The 21,241-nt window shown below is 47.4% G+C and overlaps 1 long non-coding RNA gene across 1 annotated transcript in view; it reads right to left on the bottom strand.

Moving 5' to 3' along the window:
• LOC144123137 (uncharacterized) overlaps positions 1–21,241 on the bottom strand; it is a 41,892-nt gene that overhangs the window by 11,033 nt on the left and 9,618 nt on the right. The window contains exons 2-3 of the long non-coding RNA XR_013313017.1: positions 10,176–10,279; positions 6,428–6,500 (exon numbers count right to left, since the gene is read on the bottom strand). This is a non-coding gene — a long non-coding RNA (uncharacterized LOC144123137). The remainder of the gene's footprint in view (positions 1–6,427; positions 6,501–10,175; positions 10,280–21,241) is intronic.

Raw genomic sequence — 21,241 nt, 5'->3', positions numbered from 1 at the left:
CAGTGGTACGTATCTGCGGGCCGTCGCAACTGGTAGTCACCTTCTTGAGCGCCGCGGCAAACTGTCCACTAAACGCGAAATAGTCGGTGCCAATATCTACAATGGTAGTAACGTCGTTTTCGTCGTATTAAATCTTTATGTCCGTAGTGGGTGGAGTCCTAGTTCGCCAGTGTCGAGGTGTTCGGTCGCGGCTTTGGTGCGTCGAAGGAGTGCCGCTGCGCTGGCTATTGGCGGCAGGGTGACGGCACGGATTGTCAAGTCATCGTGGTGTCTGGTCGACTGGGCGCTGAGTTGTCTAGAGCTACGTGTTGGGCTGCAGGAGCGGAAAAGTGTTTTGCGACGTTGGAGGATCTTCGAGCTTGCGCCGTAGAGCAGCCGCACCTCCAGAGGCTGCTGCGTCTAGTTTCCCCTGCGGGTACTTTAGGATTGGTTCCACTGCCCAGGAGTGCTATATCGGCGAGGCAAAAGGGATCAGGAGAAGAGGTTGGGGCGGGATTGGACTGCGCAATGTAATCTGCAATCTCCCGCGGCCTCTGACCAGGCAGCGGTCGGCGTCCGTCGAAAAGGTATCCGCGAAGACTCAGAAGTACGGGCAGCGGAAAGAGATGTGCCAGCTTCGCCGCATTGGTAACACAACGGCCGGCGGTCTGCGATTCGCCAGAGGTCAGTCAGTCGAAGACCCGCGCGCTGCACCACGTTCGGCCTGGGAAATGACAGAGGAACGGCTGGAGGGGGGTGGGGGTGGCTCGAAGTGCGGTATTGGCTGTGGCACGTAACGGCTTGCTGTGGCGGCATAACTTAAGGTCTGAGGAGGCGAGTGACTGGGCAGAGTGGAGAGACGCCTCGTTCCTGCAGCACTTCTTCACGTACGAGATACGAGATCAAAAAACGTAGAGACATGTGGTTGCGCAGCAGCCGGCATTTACTTCGCTACCTCTTCTCTCACTATGGCCCGGATCAGCTCGCGCAGCGATTCTGCGGAAAGGGTCCCAGTTCCCTCAGCAATGGCGGCGATTATTAATAAAGTGGCGCATTGGTACTGCCGGCCTCGCATTTCAAGGGACTTTTCCATTGTGGCCACCTCACTGAGGAAGTCTGCTACAGTCACTAGAGTACTTCGCACTAGGCCAGCGAACAGCTCTTCCTTGACACCCCTCATCAAGAAACGCCCTTTTCGTCTTCCTACATGCTCGGGCACACGCGACGGAAAAGCTGTTTTATCTCTTCAGCATACGCGGACAGGCTCTCGTGTGGTTGCTGGATGTGGTTCTGGAGATATATTTTTTGTGCTCTTTCTTGCGAAATGTACTAGTAAAAGTGCGCAGTAATTCCGCCTTTAATGCTTTCCATGTGGAGAGGCTGGATTCAAAATGCTCAAACCATGTCGTCGCCGAGTATTCAAGCGCGAAGTACATAAAGCGCAGCTTAGTGTCAGCGTCCCACGCACTGTTGTTGTTGTTGTTGACCTCACACAATGGCACACACCCACAAGGGGGATTGGCCATAAACAGGCGGTGACTATTTAAATGACCAGTTGCATGTGGCAAGCATGGGATGACCTACCAAAATTTGGATCGCACAGTTTCCGTAGCCGAGGTGGTTGCAGGAGGTTAGGGGGGTCATACAAACTAAAATTTAGGCAAAGAAGGGGTAGGGATTACTATAAGTGGTTGTAAAAACCGAAATACAGAAGCTGATAATGGGATGGTCAGGACGAAAGTTCATGATGGTAGACGTTTTGATTCTAAGAGATAATTTTGAACGGCAGAGCAAACATTCCCATTGGTATGGCCAAGCATAGAACCGCCAAGAGACAGAACAACCGCAGAAGACAGGCGCAAACTGAGATTCTGTATTGGAACTTCTAATAGTCGCCTCCTAATCGATGAGTAGCGACGGCAAAAAAGAAGAAAGTGCTCTATTGTTTCCGGCTCCGCACAATACGGACACAATGGGGAGATCGCCAGACCAGGCCTGTATAGGTAAAAATTTAGTTTCGGCACCCGGCAACGAAGCCTCGTGAAGGAAACTTCAAGATTGATCGATTGCCAGACTGAGCTTCTCCATGGGAACAGTAGGTGCTGGAAGTCGTCCAAGGAAGTAAGCGCTGATGCGCCCAATTTGTTCATTACAGTGTACCGTCGAAAGCGTGCCGCCGTGATGTAAGCAGTTGTTGGAAGCGGGTCAACAATCGGTCCACTCCGGGCTGCCTTCGCTAAAGCATCAGCTGATTCATTTAATAGAAGACCCCTGTGCCCAGGAACCCACAGAAATCGAATTGATGTGATGTGTGGAGGGATCAGGAATTTTAGTATCCGAAAGAGCTGCGATTCAGTGGACGCCGAGAGGGAAGTGCATAAAGATAACGAGTCCGTAATTATTATTACTGCTGATAAAGAAATTGGTACCTTGCGCAGAGCGAGGACCACTCCTAGAAACTCAGCCAGATAGATAGGAGTGAAATCTTTGAGACGGAGAGAAAAAGACCAGTCAAGGGACAAGGAGTAAATACCTACACCTGCCTTTTCTGCACACACCGAGCCATCAGTCGCAATTGCACCATGTGAGCTGAAGGTCGACAAGTAATCCTGCGACATATCATTTAACTATGAGAAAGGCAGTAATTTTGCACTACATGGATAAATGTCATCGTAGATGATAGACACATTTGCAGGGATGGACCGCACCGGAACAATTTCAGGTATTCGCACGTTGAGTGGGCCCAGCAAAGATTCAACGAAACAGATTTGGGGAGTTTGAAGGCGAGACCATCCGACCCCCAAGAACTCCGCTCGCTGCCCTAGGAAGATCAACTCGGATGCATGCTGCTCCGAGTCGCAAAACTTTAAAAACGTTTGTACTGTCAAAAGGCGAAACCTTGCAGTAAGAGACGGCACCCGCGCTTCCAGATACAAAACATTGTTTGCCACGTATATAGGGAGAGCCAAACACAGGCGCAGAGCTTCTCGCTCTAAGAGCAGAAGTGGGCGCAGTTTGTATGCAGCTGCTCCAGAAAATAAAACGCAACCGAATTCCAAGATTGGCCGGATATACATTTTGTAAATCAGCAGAAGAGCATGTCTGCGCATACCGCAGCGAGGGCTACTCATCCTTCGCAGAAGGCCTACCGCCCGAATCCCTTTCGCAGCAACCTGATCTATATGTGATCGCCAAGAGAGAGAGGAGTCATAAGTTACCCCGAGATACTTTAGGGAACATACCTGAGGAATGACATGATGACGATAAGACAATGAAATGTGTACCTGTTGAGTAACCGGAAAAGGTAACAAAGCGCACTTGTTTACATTAAGACTTAAGTGTAATTCAGATAACCATCGGTCAAGGGAATTTAAATATGACTGTAAAACCATATACACAGAATGTAAATCACTCGCAGCAGCAAAGAAAGCTATATCGTCAGCATACACGTACGTAGTCACGTCAGGGGAAGTCGGAATCGAACTGAGTAAGAGGTTGAATAGAACAGGGGAGAGAACTGCACCTTGAGGCACACCTCTAGATTGATGAAATTTCCTTGTAGAAACTCCGCGTTGACAACAATAAAATTCTCTGTCAGCCAGGAAAGCAGACACCCATTCCACAAAATAACTTGGCAAGCCCAGAGCCCGTAGTCTGTACATCAGAGGCCGATGTTCGACACTGTGGTATGCTTTTGAGATGTCTAGAGTTACCAGCGCAGCATACTGTCGACGCCGGCGCGCTAGTTGGACACGGCTTTCGAGGTCAGTATGCGCACACCATATAGAGCACCCAGGCTTGAAACCAATCTGACAGGGGTTAAGTAGTCCCTTTTCAGTAATAATGGGCATGGGAACGCACTGAAAACGGCCACTCGGTCGAACTGCTCCAGCCAGTCCTCGTCATCTTCATGTAGAAAGCCGTGAAAACAAGGTGAGTCTCGCGTTTGGTGAAGCAGGACTGGCACTGTTGATGATGGCGGATTCATTGTGTAAATGCCAACGCTTCTTGTTACCTTGCGGACAAGGAGAAGTCCAAATTCGGGAAGCAGGCCTTTCTGTCGCCGACTGGCCTCGTGGACAGGTGTGTGTACAATTGGTTTGCGTCCTGGGTGTGATTCCCAACTTGTAGGGGGCTTCCGGTGCATGGAAGACGTGCCCAGTGCCCTCCACCAGATGTCACTTAGGTAAGTAGCCTTGCGTGTGGATCAAGGACGAAGCCCGAACAATTAGGCACCGCAACGGTCATCAAGGACGACCATGGCGAGATCACGAGCCGTGCACTTTTTCCTCCCAAATCTTCGTTGCCCTCTTCAGTGCTGGTGGCAGCATGCATAATTAACAGTACATTACTACATGTTTTTAGAACGCACTGGTTTCGTATTGTCTATGTGACTGCTAAGGCATGTATTGCGTGAAATGTTTTTTTTCATAATCTATGAAGAATATTCAAAGGGGTTGGTAATATTCAGGGCATCTATCATCTTAATAATATTGCGAAATCATTATATTGTCATGCAGCCATCGAAGAAGTCTGCATGGTCCTATGGTTGGCTGAAGTCTGTGGTTGCGCTGACTGTGTTAGCGATTTCCAATACCTTGCAGGCAGTGGGGGCGTAAGCTGATCCTTCTGTCTTCTCTTAAGTCCTTGATGTCTTCTTTCTTATGGACTCAGATAACACTGGCATTCTTCTAAGATTCTACTTAACAGTAGATAATCAGCTAATACGCATACAAGTTGGCCTTCCTTAAAGTGGCATCTCCCGTAGCAGCTGTCAACAGATCTGCAAGCATCTTTTCCTCACCTGTCCATTTTCACCATTAATTGCATCTAACATTTTTTCGCGTCAACTTTTTTTACTGACAGGATACTCAATTTATCACCTTGTCTATACAACAGGCTTCATCATTACCAGCCAGAATACTTCGGCTACTGTAGAGATCGGCGTAAAATTTTTCAGGTACTTTAACAAAGTTATCCGTTTGGTAATGAGATGCAAAAGTAGGCCCTTTTTTGGCTTTTAGGATAACTTGATTCTTCAGAAAATGTTTGGTTGTCTGCAAATTATTCTGGTTTGGTGGTTACCTTACTCTTTTATATTAACTTTCAAAAGTGAGACTGTTCTATTCCTTAATGCTAGAGGCTTTCAAGCTTCGACGTTTCTTAACCAGAGGACGTGCTCTATATAGCTCTAATAGGCATTTTCAATGCTTCATTTGGCATTGTTCACTGTTATTCGGTGAAACACAGTAGTCTTCAAACGTCCGTGGAAGGTGACCCGAGCATGAACACATTAATGACCGGACCTCTCCAATGGCAGCATATCGAAGCCAATGATGAACGGAGCTGGCGTCGAAAGACACAGGGTATATTTTACATAGGGATCCCCTACATTGTTATCAATATCACTGGCCGATTACTCATCATTGTAAGCTTTAGCCTGACCACGCCCACTGCAAGCAAAAACCTCTCCCATGTCTCTTTAGTTAACCCTCTAAGTTGCGAGCTGCGGCCACAATATACCCGCAAAGTTCTTAGAACGAACACGGTTCAGTTTAAGTTAAGGACAACGCCGCGAGCCATGGAAAGAGAAATGATAGATATAACTTTAAGATACCGGAAGCGGGCAGAGTGGGGGAGGAAAGAAACGTGGATTAATGACATCCCAGTCTAAATCAAGAGGAAGAAATGGGTTTGGCCAGTGCATGTAATGCGAAGGCAAGATAACCGCTAGTTTTTAAGAGTAACGCAGTAGATTCCAAGAGAAAGTAAGCGGAGCAGGGGCCGGCAGAAGGTTAGGTGGGCAGATGAGATCAAGAAGCTTGCAGGCAAACGATGAATGCAGATAGCAAAGTACAGGGTTAATTGGGCAGACATGGGAGAGGCCGCTGCCCTGCAGTCTGTGTAGTCAGGCTGATGATGGTGATGATGAAATTATTCCATGGTTGATCCTGATTTCAAAGTAATAATTATGAACCCTGGGTACTATCCACGCATTTTTGTGTGGGCTACAATTTAATGATGTATCGCTGCGTATGGCACTTAATTTGGAGCAGGTATCCTAAATATTGGCCCTAGTGTTTCATATCTGAAGTGATTCATGGCTCCTGTACAGTTACACTCCACTTCGCTATACGTTGCGCTGTATAATTTGCTGCCAATGCCGATTTCTGACCCTGTCAAATCTTCGCTGCGTCGCTGTTTAGCTCTCAGAAACCTTAAGGTTGTTATAACAGTGGATCGTGCACTTTGGTTACTATAGCGTCAGGATCCGTAAGAAATACGCGGAAAAATTCTCTCAGCAGGTAACTCCACAATGGTATCCTAGTTTTTAACATGGGTTGCTTTAAACTAATAATGTAGAAATTGAACATGTTATTATCTGCGCTGTAATTGAGAAGATACTGTTTGTGTTCCGGAATTCTAAACTCAAAAAACCACGACGTACTTGTCCAACGCAGGAGTAGTTTACGTGTTTCCCTGGATTCTGGGGACATTGTTCCGGTGCGCTGCCTCTTGCACTGCAAGGAGAAAAAGTTGTAATGAAAAATACTTCAACTTTTTAATATATGTGTGGTGTCACTGGAAGCAGCGCACCCCGTTCTTTATAGTGAGCGCACTAACAATATCGCGACCTCCCACCTAGTTATAACACCGTAACCATTTCTAAGATCACGAGTGCTGACCGAAACCCGAGGGATGAGTGGGCGCTATTGAAGGTAGGAAGCTGTTTTATCCCTTCGTGATGTAAATTGCTAGATTAGAATATGAGAGGAAATAGTGCGGGCAACATTTCGACAATACCAAATAAGTTCTTCCGATAAATAGCACAGATAGAACCTTTGAAACTGACCTTTGTGGGCATGTGCGTTTTATCTCGGTCAGACACACCAGAAAATCTTTCCGGCTGTGATCGAAATGCGCCAAAAGCTTGTAAATTTCCCCAGAACGAGTTTTCGGGAATTATGCGTATACTTGCTGTGATGATGAAGTTCTTTGGTCAGTTACCATGGTTGAAAACAAATCACGCTTCGGGAGCTTTACGGCATCTTTGTTCACAAATCTTTGTGAACAGAGAAGGCGTAGCGCTCCCGAAACGTCATTTGTTTTTCACTATGGCCAATGACCAGTGATCTTCATCAGCCATGAATCCTGACCTTACCGCTTGCCGTCAATCCATCGAATACTCACAGTAACGAGTGGTGACCACATTTAAAACTTGCCGTGTGCTGTTTTTGTGGTTTTGAGAGGAAATGCATGCATAGTTTACGGTGTTTTTTGTTTACATTCGTGGGAGCTAGAATAATCTGGATCTGAAATATGGACGTGTCTACAAATCAATGGGAACGACAATGCTCCTCCAGTGTGAATATGAATGGTTCTTATGGTTTCGGACAAATTTTTCCAGCAATTATTTCCAGCAAATTGTTGTTGTGAAAGGCATTTTGAAGCCTCATCTGACACTACAAGGAACATGATACGGTTCCGGCAATCGTAAAATTGGTGTTTTGGAGGCTTCGCATGAGCTGAAATTCAGCCATGCAAGTCATATTTCTCGAATCAAACAAGCTTCCAAATTTAGTTGTCCGGCGCTAGTTCTTGGATAAAGCATTGTTTGCGATGTGACAGCCCACCTTCTACTATATCGCTCGCTTGCTGCCCATATTCTGCTCGTTTGTTTCCTCGGAATAAAGTTTGCAGGTTCCTCTCGTCCTGTCTTGTTCTCTGTCTTCGCTCGTCATCTTTAGCGCAGCTTTAATTCGTCCTGTAGTAACAACTAGCCCAGAACTAACTGTTGATTTCACATCTGCAATAGCGTTTTGTTGCTCTTCACTGAGAACTCTTAGCTTTAAGTAACTGAAGTGTATCATGCACTCTGTATTTAAATTTATTTTTTCAACTTAAGCCTCTGGAAGTGGCCAGATGGGTGTAGTTTACCTGAGCATTTTTGAAGAGAATCTACAAGAGACAGGAGGAGATAGATCGGTTTTTTTGAGAACACAACGTGAACTACAATGGTGTAATCGTCAGAGCTCGTGTCAGTGTTTCGACAAGAGTACTTGTCCTGGACACGTTGGCAAGTAACCTGGGGCTTCTCCTATCGTTCTCACGTATTCGCAAAGCAGCATAATTAACTACACAAGTTATATTCCACAAGCTTTTCATATTCCAAAACTTGTTATATTCGCGAACACGCACAAATATTTATTTTGAATGTCCTATCACGAATGAGAGAACGAAAACGAAGATATCAAGTCTCTTTTTCGCGTTTTCTGCATACTTCTGGTAATTCAAGCAACATGACTTCCTCGGCTTGATCTATGCATGACACTAGTGAAACAACAAATGTTATGTGTCTATGCTGTGCTGAATGCATTCTTTATAAATATTTGTTGATTTCGCCAACAGCAACGCTAATATGGGCACCGCCGTCTGCGAAGAAGTTTTAGAAACAGGGAGCCAGAAGGTTTCAGGAATAAAACATTTCCAGCCCCACAAAGGAAGCACTACATCGTGCCACTCCAACGGCGCTTCCGTGTGCAGTGGTTAGATAAGTGCTGCCCACCAAATAGAGAAATTGTGCATATAAAATGTCGACTTTACATAAGCAAGCTGTTGCTCACTGCGTATCTGAACATTTATTTCTGTTGCATATTTGTGCGTTTTACGTGATTTAGTTTCACATCAAGGCTGATTTTGAAGTTTTTTTAGGTTCTTAAAAAGTCGTATAAGAACATTTAACCTTTGCTTCTCCAGCTATGTCACTTTTTCCTTTCTTTGAAAACTGCTTCGGTATTGACTCTCTGTGCCATACTTTAAATGCGACAGTCTTAAACGCGCGTTCTGCAGAAATTGCAGCATCAGCGTGGTCGGTGTTGCGAGGGAAAACTTTGGTGGCCCACTTAGCACCCAGGTCACGTAACCCTGTGACGCCATCAAATCATGCCCACCGCAGCCGATGGGACTTAATTATATGTTGTTTGGGGAGACCAAGCTGGGTCTCAGAAGCAATCTTCCGGGCAGTGGGAACATCGATTAACCGCTGCACCACTCCGCCAGCAGTGGTATGAGGACTCCCAGCGGTCCAAGAAGAAGAATTCTAGAACTTCTATGTCTGCGATGTTATAATCAAAAAGGACCTCAGGACACTGCGTAGCTTAAATGTGTCCTGAAGTTTTTGTTCCTTTTTTATGTATGAAAACATTCTTTCCCCTGTGCGGTTTGTATGCGCTACATTAACAAAATAGGTGACTAGTACAACTGGACAAAGCAAGTCTTCAATCGGCCTTCACCTAGAATCTTCCTGACGGCTTCCTAGTATTCCTATCGGAGAGTTCTCCTGAAGGGTTAATTGATAATTTCGCGCAAGCATTGCGAGTAGGATTGAACTAGCATTGCAGCTCTCTCTCACTATGAGTCTCCTTTTTTTCGGGGGGTGGGGGGTTGCTGGGGGTTATAGCGTCCCACTCCCAGCCAAGGAGGCTACCACTATAGAGGAAGCAACGCGAGAATTTTCTGAAGAATCAATTTTATCTTCACTAGCGGTTCATTCTATTATCGCTTAAGAGCGAGTTGCAGAGCCTGAGAAAATATCTTGCACATTTAGTAAATGTGGACACTCATGCATCAGCGGATATGCTTTCCTGATATTTCTCACAAAAGCCCCCTTTTGAACACCAAGTCATACTAGGATGCCTTATGAACTAATATATAAAAAGTAGTTTGGGGCGTCTGAGCCTCAGTGCGTGGCTGCATCGTGTAAGAGACTAACTGGAATATATTTTAATCCAAAGCACATTTTGCTACACTTGATTTCTTTAAAAGCTACGTTTAAGCCTCTAGCTTGAGACGTGTAGTTCATAAATAAAACATAGAGCTTGGTAAAGATTTCACCACATTGATCCCTGAGCAGGCACCGTGGTAAGGATAAGCCCTCGACGTCAGTAGTAACAGGAACGCACTATATTTGTTTAAAGTAATTCTCCTAGGTGCAACACCTTTGTTAGCTTATGTTCATAAACAGCTGTAATTAAGGATAGCTTTTCATGGACGTCCTGTTCGCCACAATTTTAGATCATTGAAAATGCCCCAAACGGGTTCAACCTGTCAATCTCGTTTTAAAATTATTAGTGGGTGAAAACTTCCGTCTATTTAACAGCTCAAAATTGCGTCAAAACTACCGAAAAATTACTCACCGCTGTAGTAGAAATAGGAAGCCAAGCAACAAGAAAACGTACAACATTTTAAAAGCGATCATTTTGTGTCTTCGTGGATTTTGCTTCTTTCCGTCTAGGCTTCCCTGCAAAAATTAAAGCTGAACATAACAAAAAAGTACGGTTATTGCGTACCCAGAAAAGTATATTGGAGAATTCTATTTTGTTCTATGAGCCCTGTATGAATTGCGGCTCAGATAAATGTTATGAAGCACAACCACTTCCTTGGAAAGTCACCAAGGCCTACCCTAACCGAGGTGCTTCCGTGCAGAAATATGCCAGATGTAATGGCTAGGTCGTGTATAGATTACTAGCTGAAAACGTAGTGATGCACTCATTGAGAACTTAGACGTGTTGGTGTGCCTGGACTTCAGTCTATGAAACCCATACGACTGAGCCCTGCAGGATGTTATCACGAGCGAAAGTGTATTCATACTATGAAATACAAAACATGGCAGCTTAAAGATAGTACGGCTGACGAGCGACTTAAAATCAACTTCGTGGCAAGCGCTGCTTAAAATCGTGGCAAAATTATAGCTTACCGACCTGCAGCTATATTCGTGCATCACGAGTAAGAAAACAAATGTAAGTTCATTAAACAGCACTTCGCAGAAGATGCCAGCGAGACTTTGTGGAACGTACAAAAATTTTCAGTGGCACAGCAACAACCTTCAAAGTAGAGTGTTTTAATGTGTTCATACGAAATAGGAAAACAATATCCTTCCGAGTCAAAGAACACCCGCATCTAAACAGAGCGGAGCAATTGCGCGAAGGCTTGCATAATTGCTGGCGATAATTAGACGTTATAAGACTGCAGGCTACCGATTGACTGTTGTCATTCAACAGCCATAACTCCCAGAAAACTTGTGTCATTGTTTTGGTTTTTCAGGCTCAGCCACCTGAGATGGGAAGAAAGTGAGCGGCTAGGCTTCCAGGCGGTAACGGGAGCGTGGCCTGCTACTCCACTCGGAGAAAGAGGAATGGAAAGCGGGAGAGAGGTAGAGTGCGAGTACAGGGTGATATAGTCATATTGCAGTGAACTACATGGAATGATCCGGACACCAGAGATATCCACGCACGTCGTGGTTGACACTCGTATCACGTAGATTTGGCGCGTAGGACACGCGGTCTATGTTTTGCTGACACACGAACGCATATCGTCTACAGACGCTTCAGAGACGGGCTTACTTACAAAGACAAACTGAGTACACCTACACATGCTCTTGCAGGTTTTACGGTGTCAATAGTCCAGTCCACTCATAGTTGGAGAGACGGGCTGTACCGCACATGCACACACGTCCCGGTACACACGAGTATACACATGCGTGGCCCGCAGTCAAAAATGTGTGGGCCATGCACTGCGCTCACGATACGCCACGGAGGGGTATTTGCTACTGCCACACACTGAAACGTTGAAAACAGTCTTAAGCGTGAACATACCCCGCTATTGAGGACAAAAGTATTTTTGATCGGGAAACCGTTTATGCACACAATTCATTAAATATAAAGTAAGATTTCACTATAGCAATCATATCTGCAGACCACCCGACGGAAGTCTTTTATTTTTTTTTCTATTCACGATTTTGCTATCGTTCGAAGCGTTCCCCACTGGCTGTATACGGCAGTATTAACAGTTCAATGCAATGGCTGGCCACACTTTCAAAGGAAGGAAGATCATCATAATATTCATCTGCCTAACTGCGTTCGAGGCAGGACAAACGCGCTGATCTTATCCCAGGAAACGTCCTAATGCCATCCGCTCGCCTCGTTTTCTGTAGTACACCACTACATTTCCGTTCCTCTGGGCTGTAAGGAAACACTGATTAAGGTGACTCCGGATTATCTTCCCCGCCCATGCCTAATTCTTTTCTTGATTTCAGAAAAGATATTGTTAACTCACGCTCTTCTCTGACCAACAGTGCTGTCTTCTCCTCTTTTAACTTTATTGCTTCAGCCGTTGATGTTTGGTTTGTTTAAGGCAAAAAGAATGACAGGAAATTCCAAAGTCTGTACAGCTAGTACCTGGCCAGTAGCTGACACGGTGACCGCTAAGAAGTTTTCAGAAATGTGTTTTTTCTCGCAAAATTAAAAATCCGGAGCTGAATCCAGACTCGCACAGGTTACTAGTGATATTCCGCAACTCGTTTCCGCGAGCTGTGAGCCAACCAGCTCCCGCGGCGGAGGCAGATCCCCATGTCGCAAGGCCACCCGTCGGCCTCCACCCCATTCTCTCTCCTTCCTATACCGTCTGTTTGCCACCTGCCAACAGAGGCAGCAGGCAGGTGTGAAGTGGCAGGCGGCGCTGCGGACGCAAACGCCGACGCCGACGACGGCGTGAAATTCAGGAAGCAACTGATACATTTTAACGGTCTACATAATTATCTAAAGAGATATAGAAAAAGGCCTACACTGCCTCACAAGACCTCGCAGACTAGTGTGTATCCTGTCATTTCTCTACCTATAGCGGCTCCATTGACATCAAACTAATTTGTACCATTTTGGAAGCTTCCGATGTCCCACCCCACATCTGACCACTGACAAGATAAAACGCTTGTGCACTTATCTTGAGGAATGCTGATATAGAGCTAGTCATGACATGACAGTGTCTGCCATACACATTTCAGATGATTCTTATTTCACTCTCCTGACCCGGATCAGAGTATATTACGTGTCCTAACTAGAGGCAGTCTCCGACATTTTATTCATCACAATGTATCGAATCCGGGGTGCCCTTCCAAGACTATTCAACATTTCCAGATATTTCGAGCAACGATATGCTCATACAAAAAGGTTAATCAATGTCGAAGAACCATTTTTCGTTTTGAATGAAATTTTCTTTATGTCGTCGCCAAATGGTTTGCACGCAACGCTGTTGTTTCTATAGAATGCAATTATAAATTTTCACCGAAAGCCGGCAGAAAGGGCAGAAGAGCACACCAGGACTAGCCAGGCAGACACACTCAGAGAATGAACGCACGAGCCGGGGAAGACAAGGAAGACCAGCGGGTGCTGTCCCACCGCATGGCGGCGCCAGTAAATGGCTAACACTGTGGCACTGCCCTTCCTCTTAGAAACGGCATCGCCCCGGTGCCGCGCGGAATCACGGGAATCCGGAATAAAGTCTGTGGTGCTGGGCGTGGTAGGGCTTCATCCTGGCAACGTGAACGATTTCGGATGCCGCCTGCCGTCTGGAGGAGCGAACAGACTCTTGCGGGAGCACTTCGTAGTTAACTTCAATAAGTTTGCTCAGTAGCTCGTAGGGGCCGAAGTAGCGGCGCAGAAGTTTTTCGGAGCAACCCCGCACACGGATTGGGGTACAAACCCAAACTTGATCGCCGGGGTGGTAAAGCACCGCCCGGTGATGAAGGTTGTAACGTTGAACGTCACTTTCCTGCTGGGTACGGGTTCACTGTCTAGCTAGCTGGAGGGTGGCTTCTGCGTGCCGAACGAACTCTTCAGCGCCAGCGACAGAGGGACGTGCAACGTCTGGCAGTAACATTGCGTCCAGCAAAGTTGTGGCTTCGCGACCGTGCACCAAACGGAACGGCGTGAAGCGCGTCGCCTCTTGAAAAGCAGTTTTATATGCGAGCGTTACGTAAGGCAAGATCTGGTCCCAGTTCTTATGGCCGGTGTCGACGTACATGAAAGTATGTCGACAATGGTCTTATTGAGTCGCTTAGTCAGCCCATTTGTTTGAGGATGGTAGGCAGTGGTTCGACGGTGACTGGTGCCACTGAGACGCATAACTTCCTTAGTAAGGGCTGATGTAAATGCCGTGCCTCGATCAGTTAAAACGGCTGCAGGGGCACCTAGACGGAGGACAATGTCATAGATGAAAAAGTTCGCAATTTCTGCAGCGGTGCCGCAGGGAAGGGCTTCCGTCTCACAATACCGGGTGATGTAGTAGGTGGCAAATACAATGTACCTTTTGCACAATGATGATGTCGAAAATGGTCCCAGCAAGTCCATGCCGACCTGGTTGAAAGAGATTCGAGGCGGATCAATGGGTTTCAATAGACCGGCCAGCTTCACAGCTGGTGTCTTTGGACGTTGGCACTCGCGGCGAGACTTAACGTAGTGCTGGAACTCTGTAGCAAGCCGGGGCCAGTAATACTTCTGCCGTAACCGTGCCAACGTACGAGAAAAGCCAAGGTGGCCGGAAGAAAGGCCGTCCTGGCATGCGTGCAGAACTTCGTCTCGAAGCGCCATTGTGACCACGAGCAGGTACGGAGTGTCCATGGGACCGTAGTTTCTCTTGTAGAGGATGCCACCACGCAAGCAGAACGACGATAGCCCGCGTGTGAAGCGGGGCGGCGACGAGGTGCGACTTTCGAGGTACTCTACGAGGGGTCGTAGCTCGGCATCATCTCGCTGTTGTTGAGCAAGGACGGACGTGGTTAAAGCGCCAAGAAAAGCGGGATTGTCTTCCGTGTCAGCAATGGTATACGGAAGAGGAGCACGGGAAAGGCAGTTTGCGTCACTGTGTTTGTTGCCAGACTTGAACATGATCGTAACATCAAATTCTTGCAGGCGGAGACTCCAACGCGGCAGCCTCCCCGATGGGTATTTAAGGTTCGCGAGCCAACAAAGGTAGTGGTGATCGCTCACGACTCGAAATGGGCGACCATAGAAGTATGGGCGAAATTTCGATACTGTCCAAACTACAGCAAGGCACTTTTCCGAGGTTGAATATTTCGCTTCAGATCCCGACAGAGTGCGGTTCTTGCCACCATCTTGCCACTGAACGAGAACGGCACCCAGACCAACGTTGCTGGCATCGGCGTGTAGTTCCGTGTCCGCCTCCTCGTCGAAGTGGCCAAGAATGGGCGTAGTCTGGAGGCGGTTCTTGAGGTCGTCGAAGGCCGTCTGCTGTTCTTGGGCCCAGATGAAAGGTTGATCGTCCTTTGTAAAGCGAGTTATAGGCTCGGCTAGTCGGGAGAAGTCTCGCACAAAACGTCGGTAATAGGCGCAGAGACCCAAAAAACGGCGCACAGCACGCTTGTCAGTGGGGGTCGGAAACGCAGAGACAGCAGCCGTCTTTTCGGGGTCAGGGCTAACACGTTCAGCGCTCACGACGTGGCCCAGGAACTTCAGCTGTTGGAACGCAAAGTGGTATTTCTCTGGTATGAGCGAGAGGGCGGCGGATCGTATGGCCTTCGGTACTGCATTCAAGCGCTTGGGATGCTCGTCGTAGGTGGCAGAAAAAATGACATCATCAAGGTAGACGAGGCAGGACTGCCATTTGAGGCAGACGAGGACAGTTTCTATCATTCTTTGAAAGGTGGAAGGAGCGGAACACAAGCCGAAGAGGAGCACCTTGAACTATCACAGCCCGTCAGGACTAACGAACGCTGTCTTCTCGCGGTCCCGTTCATCTACCTCAATCTGCCAGTACCCACTGCGGAGGTAAAGAGAAGAAATGTAGCGGGCATGACGCAGCCGGTCGAAAGAGTCACCGATTCGAGGGTACGGGTAAACGTCTTTTTGGTAATTTTGTTAAGTCATCGATAGTCGAGACAAAATCTGTGTCCCGTCCTTCTTGGCGACCAGCACAATGGGCGAAGCCCATGGGCTTGTAGACGGTCGTATGATATCATCCCGGGACATTTCGTCCACCTGCAGTCGTATCACCTCACATTCTCTCGGTGACACTGGATAGGGGGGTTGACGAATAGGCCGCTCACTGTCAACTATGATCCCATATTTCGTTATTGACGTCTGCCTGACCTTAGACGTGGTCACAAAGCAGTCATGAAACAAGTCAAGGATGATTTTCAAGCCGCGATGCTGACCAGTGTACAAAGCAGGATTCACGTCAGCCTTAACTGTTCGACTAGGTCCTCCTGGAGGGGTGTCCCTGGAGGTTGACAACGCGCGGTGGGTGGCGGGCTCCCTAATTTCATACAAATGGGCGATGGCTGTATTTTTCGCCAAGTGGCGGTACTAGGCGCTAAATTTCGTAACCAGAAGCTCAGTTCGATGGTTTTGCAAGGCAACGACACCCCGTGCGATGCAAACGTATTGGCTCAGCAGTAAAGACAAGTTTGCTTCTGCGATGCCGTTCGACGCGCGGGGGTTGTCGCAGTCCACCGTAGCAAATAAGCTGGCACGCAGCTGGTAGAGTGACGTGGTCGTTGTACACGCGAAAAACGGCTCTTCCTGGCGCACTGCCGTCGGCTACAGTGCATGGGGCGGAGAATGTCACCATGAGTTCGCGGAGGTCGATGACAGCCCCATTTTCGCGAAGAAAATTGATGCCGAGGATCAGGTCCTTGGAGCACTCAGCCAGCACAGCGAAGCAGTCATTGAAGATGATACCACTAATCTCAATCTTAGTGGTGCAGACGCCGAGCGGCATCAGCACGTGACCGCCAGCGGTCCGAATTTGTGTTCCGTGCAAGGGTGTCAGCACTTTTCGCCAGACGGTAGCAAGACCAGGACTCATAACTGAGAAATCTGCGCCGGTATCGACGAGAGCAGTCACATGGTGGTTGTCAGCGAGGACCGGTATTTCGGCTGAAACAACCTCATTTTCTGGAACGCGCTTTGGAAGGGTCCAGAGTGGAGGGCCGATGTGTTCGTAGAAATGGGGCGTCGGGAAGAGGCTGTTCTGAGCGCCGAAAGGGGGTCGGAGCAGGTGGAAGCTCGGGTTTAAGGGTCAAGTCGGCAAGCGAAGGACTTTGTTCAAATTGCGGAGCAACGGCGGCCCTACCCTTCGAGGTGCCGTCTTCAGTTTTCCCGGCGTGGACTACGGGACTGCCGGATGGACGGCTGGCGACCTGGGGAAGAGAACCGACGGGGCGACGGCGACCTGGACGGGCTCTGTGGCAAAGGCGCAGGGGGGACGCTGGCAGACGGGTACTGCTCGATGTCACGGGGTCGTTCACCATAGCGTGGCAGTGGTGTGTCTGGTGAAAACCTTCGCAGGCCCATCCGACGATATAGGCAGTGGCGCAATATGGGGCCGGTTTCACCGCAGTGGAAGTACAGGAGCCGGTTGTTCGATGTGCGCCACGCGTGTGCTTTGCTGAGGGGTGGTCGTGCGTCGCAGAGGGCAGGCGAAGTCTGAAAGCGTTGGTGCGATGCAGAAGGAGCAGGGCAGTAAACCACCGGTGGTGCTGGCGCAGAGCTGAGCAACGCTTCACTGTACGTCATTACATGCGGCTCAGGCAGCGGCTGGGGATAGGCCATTAGATGCACCGCTCGACGGACTTCATCGCGAATGACATCCGAGATGCCACCGACACCCGGGTGTTGCTCGACAGGGCGAAGCTTCTGTAGCTCCTCGCGCACAATGCTCCTGACAAGCTCACGGAGGGCCTCACTCTCGGTTCCAAGCAGCGGCATGTTGGCGTCCATAGCAGTTATATTTGCAGGACGGCCGTAATGCGCGAGCTTCTGCTACAAGGCGCGCTCCATGCTCGTCGCCTCCCGAGCAAAGTCAACCACTGTGCTAGGAGGGTCGGGCACAAGTCCTACAAAAAGCTGCTCTTTCATTTCTCGCATAAGATGACGCACCTTCTTCGTTTCAGACATGGTAGGATCTGTGCGGTGAAGAGCCGCGTCATGTCTTCTACGAACATGGCGACGCTCTCATTTGGCCGCTGAGCTCGAGACTGCAGGGCAACTTCAGCTCGCTCCTTCCGCTCATTGCTGCTGCCGAAGTTGTCGAGCAACTGTCGCCGGAAGTCTCGCCAGGTGGGGATAGCGGACTCGTGGTTTTCAAACCACGTCTTGGCGGAGTCTTCCAGGGCAAAATAGACATTGCGTATCTTGCGGTCCTCGTCCCACAGGTTAAACGCAGCGAGTCGGTCGTAGCTGGCCAGCCAATCTTCCACGCCATCGAACTTGTCGTAATGAAACGACGTGGGAGTGCGAGGCGCATGAAGAAGCAGCGGTGGGGAACTGACGACATTCTGGGTGGCCTGACTTGTCGCAGTGGACGTCATAGCGCGGAATCGTGCCGTCAGTGGTCGGAACTCAGGATTTAAGCCTCGCAAACAACGGCCTGCCTTGTGGACAGGTGTCGTCTCCGCGGGGTGTAGCTGGGCGTCGTCGGAGGCTTCCGGGAGTTCATGCATTTGGAAAATCCCAGCACCTCCACCAAAACGTCACCGAAAGCCGGCGGAAAGGGCAGAAGCGCACACCAGGGCTAACCAAGCAGACGCACTCAGCAAACGAACGCACGAGCCGGGGAAGACAAAGAATACCAGCGGGTGCTGTCCCACCGCACGGCGGCGCCAGAAAATGGCTAACATTGTGGCAATATGAAAAGCTGTGGAAAACATCACTTTAGAGATGCCGCAAAATTGCAAATTTGGATCTGCATAGAGAGAAAACAAAATTAGAAGCTCAATATCTTTGCTGTAGATATATGACAATTCTTCTGGTGGCAGAGTTCGAAAAATTATTTTGGCCCTTCATAGCTTAGCAGGGTAACGATTGGAGAAATCGTTCTAAAGCGCTATGTGCCAGGAAGGGCTTTTTTGGGCAAAAATCTGAAAAAAAAAATTGTAAGTACTTGAGGATGAAATTTTTTCTCGCTCTTCATCTGTACATCGTACTGCCGTCGGGGCAACTGCGCATTTCAAGACGGATACAATTTTTGTTACGAAAAGACTATTACCCTCAAACTGGAAAATGTGTGTTTTGAAGCCTCTGTAGTTAATCACGTGATATTGCAAACAGAGAGAATTTGACCACAGTTTGAATGAGAGTGTCCGCGGCCAACCTGTAGAAATAAAATAAATATTGCCGCTACTTTGTTTCGAACCAGCGATGGCGCGAAAAGATCGATTTCGCTGACTGCTGCACAAGAGAGCTAAGCTACCGCTGTAGGCGATCACGCATCGTGTTGAGTTGTAACACACCCTTGGGTTGTGCACTGCCTGTCGTAGTTTTCATGAACTTCTATATGTTCGGAAATTTTGAAAGGAAAGGAAATGCCCTTTCATGAACATGCGATGCTGTCCACATGCAGATACTTGCTTTCGTACAATATTTCATGGTCAGCAGTGGGAAACCAACAGTAATATTTTAAGTTAACGGTTCACTTCATCTCTGTTTGAGACATTTTCAAAAATGGGCAAATATGGCTCGGGTTTTAAAGAAAACGTCAGTGCCGATTTTTGTTAAAATTGCAATGAAAGACATTTGGCCCTGATAAATCTATTATGCACAATAGCACTGCATTACATTCTTTATAGCTATATATATGTTTCCTAATGCAGACCATATTTAATTCAGGTATCATTAGTGGATAATCTTCGTTAAAAAGTGTAACGCATAAGAATTAGACTTCTAAGTGAATGTCCTTGCATTATAGTTAGCCCTCTAGCACAAGCTGACAAAAAAATACCTTGCAAGCATCTTTTTGCATGTAAACGTTGTTAACAATAGGTTTGGTTTTCTAGTGGCTTTCAAAGGTCTCGCTAATGCGACTCTGAATTCTGCCGCGCTTCGATGATAATTCATTTACTTTCCCTCGAAATCATGTCTGTAAAACGCTTAGCATAAAGTGTTGGAGCCTGTCCTTGAGTTATTGTTTCATTGTTCGACCTTAGGCCAAAATTGCGCGATTTTGTATAATTGTGCTTAGTGCTTCTGGTCAGAAAACTGTTCCAGGAAAGCCCCTTAATCTCAGGAATATGGAGCTTCTCTGGGTGAATATTCACATTAAAAAAATTCAGTTTCGAAAAATTAAAACGTATACCCAATTATTCAAACAGTTCTTGAACGGTTAATGCTGGCACAAAAATAAAAACGAAAAATGCATCGTGCAGGGCGCCAGCTCATCTCAGTGTAGCTGGCAACGAGACAGCCGATGAACTTGCTGTGTTGGCCGCTATCCGGATTTATATCATATATCAAAAGTATACTGGGAGCGCAGACGACAAGTGAGGAATTTGATCAGCAAACAGTGGCAAGAGGAATGCAGCACACCTATACAACAAAACTTCACGCAAGAAAACCAAGAAAAGGGAGGTAGTTCGCAGTATATAGTGCAAGAGGTAGCACTGTGTGCTCCAAGGGTAGGACACGTATACACAACACACTCAGAACTTTCAAGCAACCCTCCTGCACCGCATTGTTCGAGGAGTTGCGGTCAGCCGTTTGCTCTCCATGCCTTGATCATGCGTCATAGGCAACAAGGGAGATAGGAGAGACTACTTTGCAGATTTGTGTGAAAATGAACTATTACATGTGACATTTTTTCTAGTATAGATCAAATTCTTTGTGTGGAAACTGTCCTTAAGTTTGAATAAATTCAATATTCCACGGTGGAATCTCACTCTGCCCCCAACATCATCATATTTTTAATACCTGAGGTCATGGCTCACTTTTTATAGCCTCTCTGTCAGAGCCCTCGCATTTGTTCACCTGACAAAGAATGTCGCTGAGGATGCCCTACATTTTTTTTAAAAGGCCTATACACCCTGCCTTTCTGATAATTTCATTACACCTATAATTTCACACCGTTTATTAAAATTTTGACCCTATACAAGATTATAGTTTTCACGACATCAATAAAATCTCAACTCAAAGCCTATATGACTCACTCCGGCTGACCAGTAACCATGTGTTCGGCGAAAGAACTCCATCTTTACTGCGTCTGTTGACTATTTGGCGAAAGTAGCTAAGCGCCAGTTTCTATGTGACGCTGTTCAATGCAGCTTACCCCGCACGCTTTATGAGAGTACTCTTTCATATCCACGAATAAAAATGTGTTGCGTTTGAAGCCGCCATAATGCTTAGCTTTCGCTAGTTCAATCAGTGGTTGTAATGCTGGGCTCGATATTTGAAGGTTTCAATCTTTAAAGGGGAAGTTGCAAACGGAAATTGTCTGGATTACCTCTCTGGTCATGGCGTAGCAGCTGCACATTAACAGAATTTCTATACGTTTCAGTTATTTCATTTGCCCGTAAGCCTCTTGGATGATCTGGTGGCTGACAGCCTTTAAGAGTATTCTTCAAAGATCCAAGTAAATTATGCAAAGCTCCTGCGATATTCAACTCGCTAGGAGGCATTCTGCCTTATAAAATATCTAT

This window comes from Amblyomma americanum, chromosome 3 (genome assembly GCF_052857255.1).
Source record: "Amblyomma americanum isolate KBUSLIRL-KWMA chromosome 3, ASM5285725v1, whole genome shotgun sequence".
NCBI lineage: Eukaryota > Metazoa > Arthropoda > Arachnida > Ixodida > Ixodidae > Amblyomma > Amblyomma americanum.
This window is presented reverse-complemented; position numbering and strand designations above follow the sequence as displayed.